At 46.4% G+C, this 8,472-nt stretch overlaps 1 long non-coding RNA gene across 1 annotated transcript; it reads left to right on the top strand.

The window, feature by feature from the left end:
- Nucleotides 1-3,060: 3,060 nt before the first annotated feature.
- On the top strand, nt 3,061-6,533 carry LOC310699911. The gene is made up of 3 exons (XR_014522290.1): nt 3,061-3,140; nt 3,335-3,391; nt 4,143-6,533. It is a non-coding gene; the product is annotated as an uncharacterized lncRNA (long non-coding RNA).
- Nucleotides 6,534-8,472: the final 1,939 nt, after the last annotated feature.

Genomic DNA, 8,472 nt, shown 5'->3' with positions numbered 1-8,472 from the left:
AGGCTGTTCAGCTTCCTCCTCCTCGTCCTTGAGCACTCTGAAAATGGAGACAGGGCAGGTAATTGTTCTGTTGCTGTTGCTACTGCTGCTGCTTTTTTAAACAAGGGGAAGGAGTGGTTTCTGTTGGCTGCTTGGTCTTGGGCTTTCCGTGACTTTTCCTTTGAGGACTTGGTATCAGGTGTGCTCCCCGCTCTGAACTGACAAACAGCCTTATTCGTTGGGTGAAGGGGGTAGAGAAGGCTGTGGTTTTCGCTGTGAGGCTGATGGGCAGAGTACAGAGTGGAAGACCATCCAAACAGCAGCATGTGCTTCTTTGCACTTCCATTCAAGTCGGGTCCCCCAACACCAACGTGCTCAGTGGGGAAGGGAGTGGAAGAAGGGAAGGAAAGTATCGGGACTGTTGCCTGGTATTTTACCCACCATACAACCCGTTGGCCATAGTCCAGCCCAAATTAAGTTCTCTTTCCCTCCCCCACACATTCACTTCACTGGGAGATCTTTACATGCTTAGCTTTGCCATCAGAATCTGTGTAGTCAATAAAAGTATTTTTAAAAAACCAATGGGACATATATTAGCTTGGTCATTTTGGTTGCCCCTTTCTGCACCTCTTTCAGCTCTACAATTTTCTTTGGGAGGTAGGGTGACCAGAATTGCACAGGATATTTCCAAGCGCAGGCACAACATAGATTTGTATAATGGCATTATGATGTCAGTAAATTTTGATTTTTATTCCTTTCCTTGATGATCCTCAACACGGAATTTGCCTTATCCACAGCTGCTGCAATTTGACCGGTGCTTTTTGTTGAGCTGTTTATCTCAGCCCAGTGGTCTCTTTCCTTCTCAGTCACTGTCAAGTAGTTTCCATGGCATAAAACAAATGAGAAGTTAGGATTTTTTCCCCTTATGCCCCAGTGTGCACCACTAGGCACTTATTAGCATTGAACCACTTTTGCCATTTCAATGCCCATTCAACTATTTGAAGAGATACCCTTGGAGTCCTTTGCTATCACCCCCCTTTTTTGTTGTTGTTGTTCTGGCCACCATTTACAATTTATTGCCATCAGCAAACTAGGCCACCACTTTGGTCGCCTCTAACTCTAGGTCATTTATGAACAAGTTTAGAAGGGCTGGCCCCAATACAGATCCTGGAGAGGGGGGAGCCCCTGTTTACACCCCTCCTTTGCAAGGCCTGTCCATTTTATTGCCACTAGGAAACAGGGAATTTAGCCCTTATTTCCCTTGAGGTTAGTAGTACTATTAGCCATGACTACCCTCCTCATGTGTATCGCAGCCACAAGGAGCGGGAGGAGACTGGTGGTTTCTCAGATGATGTGCATCTTCCTTGCAGAAACTTCTGTCTGGCCAGAGAAGGATTTAAGAATTACCCACCAGGAAATAGCCATGGATCTGAACTCAAAGGTACTGTATGGAAATACCTTACACTAAGGAGGCCGAAAGAGGGGAACCTTCCCACAACTGTCGCTCTCTTATTCCTGAAGACACTATAAATAAGCACCAGGGATCCTGTAACTCTCCAGATGTTGTTGACTAGAATTCCCATTCTCCTCAGCTAGGGCTGGTGGATGTCAATGGCCCCTGAAGGGCCACCGTTTCCCCATCCCTGCTGCCGATGCTCGGCACCTCTGAGGAAGTGTCACAGGGTGTCACTCAGTGATGGCAACGATGCACAGAGTCCCTCCAAGCATGAAGGAGGTTGAGTGCCACCAAGTGTGTCGCACGTCTCTCTAATCCAGCAGAGAGTCACTGTGCTGCACAGAATGGCATCGTTGCATTAATGCAGTTTTGGATGGGGCTACAGCTCAGGGGAAGAGCCTCTTATTCACAGATCCCAGGTTTTAGTCTCAAGAGTCTGCCGTATCTCAGATGTGGGGGCTGGGAAGGACCACTGCCTGGGACTTTTGTGAACCACTCTATAGTCAGTTTATAAACAATATGGGCTCCACCAGGAATAGCCAACAGGTGCCTTCAAGATGCTTTTGGACTACAATGCCCATCATCCCTGACCATTGGTTATGCTTCTTGGGGCAGATAGGAGTTGTAGTTCAATAACCCCTGGAGGGCACCACCAAGACAGTCCAAGGAGGCAAATGTGTGCATTTTCTCCATGTACAGCCAGCCTCAAACAGAGTTGATCAGTGGAGATCCTAGACCTTTTTTTCCCAGCTTGCACTTAGCACCCATCAGTGAAAACATGCTGAGAGCTGAGCATGTTCTGTAATGTCAGGTGCGATCATGCCACTTACCTTGCAGGTCGTATCTTCTTCCTGCATCCACATTATACTGAAAGGCCAGTGCCAGGAGTCACCTTGCAGTAGGTGGGCTGTATACAGTGGTGTGACAGCTATGCAGCTTCCACTTGGAATGGGACAGCCCTGCTAGCCCCATTCACACCCAGGGGCGTCTTGCTCATAGAGGCAAGTGGCGTGGGGCCCCAGGGCGCCAAGTTCTGGAAGGCACCAGGGAAGAGGCGGAGGCTGAATGCGGTGCCTCCCGGCGTCAGCTCACCACCCTTGTCTGCCTTGCTGAAGCAGCACCAAGTCTGGAGGCTCCGCCTCTTCCCCACCAGAGGAGCCGCCTTCCAGCCCTGTAAAGCTGCCAGCAGCGCCCTAAAAAGGTCAGCAACTCTGGGAAACGGGGGGGGGGGGCACCGGAGAGACCTTTGCACCACGGCGCTGGATATACTTAAGATGGCCCTGTTCACACCTGCTGGTGGTGGCATGGGAGATGCTTCTCTGTGCCTCAACCTTATGCCACTGTGGTTATGCATCTGCATGCAGCCAGTTGCATGGATCCATCCCAGCTCCCAGCCCAGTGATGAAGAGGGCTGATATCACTGTAGACTGCAGTGCCCTGGGGTTACATCTTGCAACCCAGAAGTGGTTCCTACACCACTTGCAGTGTATATGAATGGGATATCTATCATGAGCTTCCCTTCCTGAAGTGTCTGCAGGAAAACAGAGGTTATGAAAGATTCCAAGGGATAGAAATGGCTTAACGAAGGGCACATTTCCCCAACTGATGTGTACTTCCTGTGCTGCAGGAGCAATCCAGCTCCCCTCAGAAGCAGGGAGTGAAAGCTCGGTCCAAATCCACAGAGGAGATCCAGCCTGCCAAGAAGGTAACTGCTCCACCCCAGCTCCACTTGGGTGAAGAGTCCCCAATGTGTGGTCACATTCACAGATGGTCTGTTGGATGGCTTTGCTCTCCTATGTATTTGGTGTTCTGTGTAATGTCAATAGATTGCAAACTACACTCTGGGCTTTGGAATAACCCAGGCCACTTGATTAAATTCTGTCCTGGCTCTCATTGCAGGCTTTCCATACTCCCCAGAAGTCCTTGCCCAACCAGATGGACGGAGATGAGTCCAAGGTATGTTCACTGACATGTCAGGATCAGCTTGTCTCAACCGGACCAGAAGTCCATTGACAAAGAACAACTTATTTGCCTCTTCCAGAGGTCCCAAGCCATGATATCCTCCTGCTGCATTTTGGAATATGACCCTGATGCAGATGAGGACATTTGTTTTAGCTTAGCTCCCATGAGGGATTCCCCTTCCCCTCAAGCTGAGGATCTTTTGAGCACTCAGTGTGTTTCTTAAGAGGATGGGGACCCCAGGAGTGTGACTGGGAGAGGATGGGAGGAAGAAGTCTAGGCAGTTGTGGGGGAAACTGTGTTGCAGGTTCCCATGTTAGCAGAGGTTCCATGGAACCAAGGTGCCATACACAGGAAGAAACAGCCCATTTGCCTGGATGAACTTCACTGAAGGTGTGATCATAGAGATTCCTGGGTTTCTCTCCCTGCCTCTGAATGTGTTCCATTCTGCTGCGCTCCTCAGGGTTCCTGTCCTGTCCCGGCACCCAATACTATTCAGCAGCAGCAGCAGCAGACCTGAGGAACAGGAGCTGCTAGACTGCTGGTTGCAAGGAGTGGAGTCGTGACCATTCCTTGTTCTGCTCCATGGCTTGGCCCTGTTGCTCAGTCTTCATGCCCTCGTGGATGTTGCTGTGGTCCTGTCTGTCCAGCTGTTGCTGTCTGACTGTCTGTCCTCTCTGTGGAATGAGATCTGGGTAAATAAAGTTAGTTGGAACATCTTTTACTCTCCTCTGTCACGTTTATACAGGTGCCGTTTGTATCACCAGAGCCCTGAAGGGCGCAAGAGCAGAAATGGAGACCAAACTTGCTGAAAGACCTTGCTTCCCATGTGTTCTGTGCAGATGGATATCATGACATTGTCTCTGCAGAGAAACCTGCACAACTCTCTCTTAAGAAGACTAAGTTGAGGTGTTACTGGGCAGGTCATACAGAGATGCCCTTAGATTCTATCAGCATACCAGATTTCTGGCCTGAGGACCTTCTTATGTGGCTCAGTTCTTGCCAAAGAATCTACCACCTCGATGAGAACAAGCTCTGGTTGATCTTTCTTTTGGTTTACTTGCTGGCAACTCCACTTCATGGGCAGTCAGGGCTCCTCATTTCATGTCTTTGTTATCTGTAAAATTGATTGGAAATCCAGAAGTCTTGTTCTCTTGTTGCAAGAGGCTCGTGTTCAGTCAATGCATGTGGGGCACCTACCTCCACTTGAAAGCCTCTTTGTATGCAGAAAGACTACACATACCTTTCCATGTGTTGGGTGACTTCAGCAGACGTTGAAGGTGATACTATCCCATGAAAAGGCCGCATGCCCTACCTTTACATATGAGTCAGCCTTCAAACATCCTCCATGTGGCAAATACAAATGGAGAAACTTTCTCTGCGTAGGGTGGGACAAAAGGCTCTTGCTGGAGAGAAAAATACCAAAATGTTTTCAGGTAATTGAAAGTCGCAGACCACAAAAGAGAGATGATTCACCCTGCGCCCATAGAAATGTGTGTGTGTGCGTTTATGCAGCAAGTTCTGGCATAGTCCCCATCTCCCCTTGCAGAACCCCTTCCCTTGGCTTGCTGGGGAGGTGGGAGGCAATGCCTATTGGGCTGCAGCGTCAATGGAACGTCACATTGCATGCTGGGCAAGGACTTTGGCCTAGCACAGTCAATGAGTGATAGACCAGGGCAGAGGAAATTAATGATTGCGAGTCATTCTGAAGAGAGGATTGTTGAAGAGTTGGTGCGTTTCAGACGCAGTTCTTTTGGCCATCCTCATTCCGCTGTTCTATAAAGTGCTCCATCCCATGCCAGATTCCTGACAACTCTGCAAACATAAATTACATTTAAATATTAGTGTGACGATCACTGTACTCCTTGGAAGTCAGACACGACTTACATCATTTTGGTTTGTGGTTATTCTATGGATGGTACATTGACTGTTGAAAACTCACAACATAAAGCGGACTGGGCTTGGAAGGATGCCACAAACCCATTATTCCTAACCAACACTTGTCTGGAGAGCCTGTCCTACCCATTGGGCACCATTCCTTGCAAGGCATGCCTAGACTAACACCTGAAAGGGACGAGGGCACCATGGATACGGACCATACCAATCAGTGCCTACAAAGGGTCTTAAGTTTTCTTCTTCATCTAGTCATATGTAGGGCTGGCCCAAGAAATCTTGCTGCCTGAGACACAGGACATGATCCCTGGCAGTTAAGACTTGCTTTAACACGGATGATGGGAGAGCATCCTCCACCAGCCCTGAGGCAGCAGAAGGCTTCCAGGTCAGATGAGGCTAGCTTGGGGGACACAGGGAGAGGTGAATGAGGCAGCTGCATTAACCGCAGTTTGACTAATAGGAGGAAGGGCTGTATGTATGTCATCGCTGTCTATCTTTTTACCAGTCTTTGCTAGAGACGACTTTCTGAAACTGCTTTCTTTTGTTTCTGATTTTGAATACAGCTGCATAGTTTGTCGATCCTGAAAGATAGGACTTTTCAAGGTTCTTTTCCTGCTCTTTTTCGGATGCTGCCTAGAACAATAAAGAAAGCAGAGAACCAAGATACCTTGCTAGGCACATCTGTATTGCATTTTAAAACAAACTAAACAGCTAAAACTGTATTTAAAATGCACACAGTTGCTTAGTTATCCTAGAGGTAGGAAGAAAGTATGTTGTAGATTGTGTATGAAGGTCACAAAGCCATGCTACATTTGAATTAGAGGAACCAAGAAATAATGTGTAAAAGCAAAATAAATAAAAGCCAAAGCGCAGCACAGTAAACCCACAATTTATGCAGGGATTACATTCCAGGGATCACACCGAAAGACAAAATTGTGTATAGGCAAAGCACATTGGATTTGGATTGCCAAAGCACATTTTGAATTTGGATTTTTTCCCCAGACGCCTGACCGTTTAATTTTTAAAATAATTTTTATTTTTGCCAAGCGCGTAAAGCTGAATGCACACAAGTTAAATGTGCATTAGTTGCTAGCTTTACTGAATCACTAACTGTATATCAAGTGGCAATTTGTTCAATGATTGAGATTTCTAAGGCTCTGTTTCACCCAATGGACCCTTCAAAGTGTCTTACATTAAAATCATACTAAATTGCCATTGATAAAAGATAATAAAATATTTGTCGAAAGAGGGTGGCATATAACTTGAGTATCATATGCCCATGTGATCAGTGTTCCTTTTCTAGTTTGCTTAGTAAAAAAAAAAGCATTGTTTCTTCCCACCCTTTATTTTAGCTGGAATATCAACAATATTTCACCCAAACCTCTACAGGAAATCTATATTTATGCAGAGATGGAGCTGTTTTTGGCCCTTGCTATATGCCAGAAACATGCATCTGCACACAAGATAACTATATACATGGGGAAGAGTCAGGCCTGGACTTTAGTTTAATTTGAAACTTCGTTAGTCAGAAACTCCTCCCCCGCCCCCTGCACCGCCCAGCTGTATCCTCTTGTCTGGTCAAGACTCTAGATCCTTTCAGGTGGGTGGGAAATTGGCTGCCAGGCCATGAAGAACAGGTAATGATAAATAGCAGGAAGGTTGATGTGAAGGAACTGTGGTTGAGGTGACTTGGGTTTAACCCCTTGGTGGCTATGCTGAGAGAGTATCCTAGGCAGGAGACACTAGGGTTGCCAGACGACCAGGAGGTAAAACACAGAATTAGAGCTCAGCGCTGCCCTGTTTGTGGACCGAGAAATTCTCCAACAATTTCTTAGGGGTGAGGACTCACCATTCGCAGGGGCAGGATCACAGCTGTGGACTGTCTTTCTAACCGTTTTCCGTCACCCACTGCCATTGTAAATGGCAGCAGCAGTAATGGTGTGGGCAGCCTGCCCACAATTTTGCGTCTTCCACAATGCCAGAGTTAGTGGAGTGTTTTTGCGGTGGGTGGATAATATCCAGAGAAAATTCTGCAAAGTAGCCTTTTTCTAGGATGAAACAAAAAAACTCCAAAACCCACCCTCAGAAATTTCAAGTCAGCCTTATGACACAATAGCCCGGGTAGGTCTGTATGCATATTCTTGTTTTTTGCTTTCTGGCCAGCTGTCTGGAAAACAAAGGGAAAGGTCATTTTCTTCCCACTTCAGCATTTTCTTTTTCAAGCTGTACACCATAAGTGAATAGCCTGTGCCCCAGGGCCTGGCAAAAGCTCCACCAGGATCTGCTCCTAGGTCTGACAGACAGACAGACAAACAAACAAACTACTGTGCTCCAGTCTTAGATCTCCAAAAATGGTGAGCTACACCACCCTGGGCATGCCAGAAAGCAGTATCCAAATCCTACCCAGGCCTCAGAGATTTATTTATTTTAATTTTAAGAGTTGGCAGTTCTAAGACAAATGTACACAATGATGCTGTTGTATTAGACGATACAAAAGATCCCTCCTGCGGTCAAGAGTTGCCACCAGCCCATTTTTTAACTGGCCCCTCCACCCGTGCTGTAACAACAGCCAAGTATGCAAAACTTAATTAGGTGAAGCTTTTCATTCTCGCCATTCACCTCCTTGTCAGAAAAGGCTTCCCCTACTACATTTCTGCAGATGGTGACAGCAGTCACGAAATTAAAAGACGCCTGCTCCTTGGGAGAAAGGCGATGGCAAACCTAGACAGCATCTTAAAAAGCAGAGACATCACCTTGCCAACAAAGGTCCGTATAGTTAAAGCCATGGTTTTCCCAGTAGTGATGTATGGAAGTGAGAGCTGGACCATCAAGAAGGATGATCGCCGAAGAATTGATGCTTTTGAATTATGGTGCTGGAGGAGACTCTTGAGAGTCCCATGGACTGCAAGAAGATCAAACGTATCCATTCTTTTTTTATATAATAATATTTATTAGTTTTCCAACAAATTGAACACAACATTACAAAAAACTACAAAAGAAAAAACATACAATAATACAATACAATACAAAAAAGGAAAAAGGAAAAAGAGGAGAAAAAAACCTACAAAACACTAACATACAACTAACAAAACACAACAAAAACCATTTAAAACACAGTCCAATTTCAATATCTTATCTTTCTTTCACCAATTTCCACGACCTCCTCGCACCTCCCTTTTTGTATT

The sequence above is a fragment of the Podarcis liolepis genome, assembly GCF_965112155.1.
Source record: "Podarcis liolepis genome assembly, chromosome: 2".
Taxonomy (NCBI): domain Eukaryota; kingdom Metazoa; phylum Chordata; class Lepidosauria; order Squamata; family Lacertidae; genus Podarcis; species Podarcis liolepis.
This window is presented reverse-complemented; position numbering and strand designations above follow the sequence as displayed.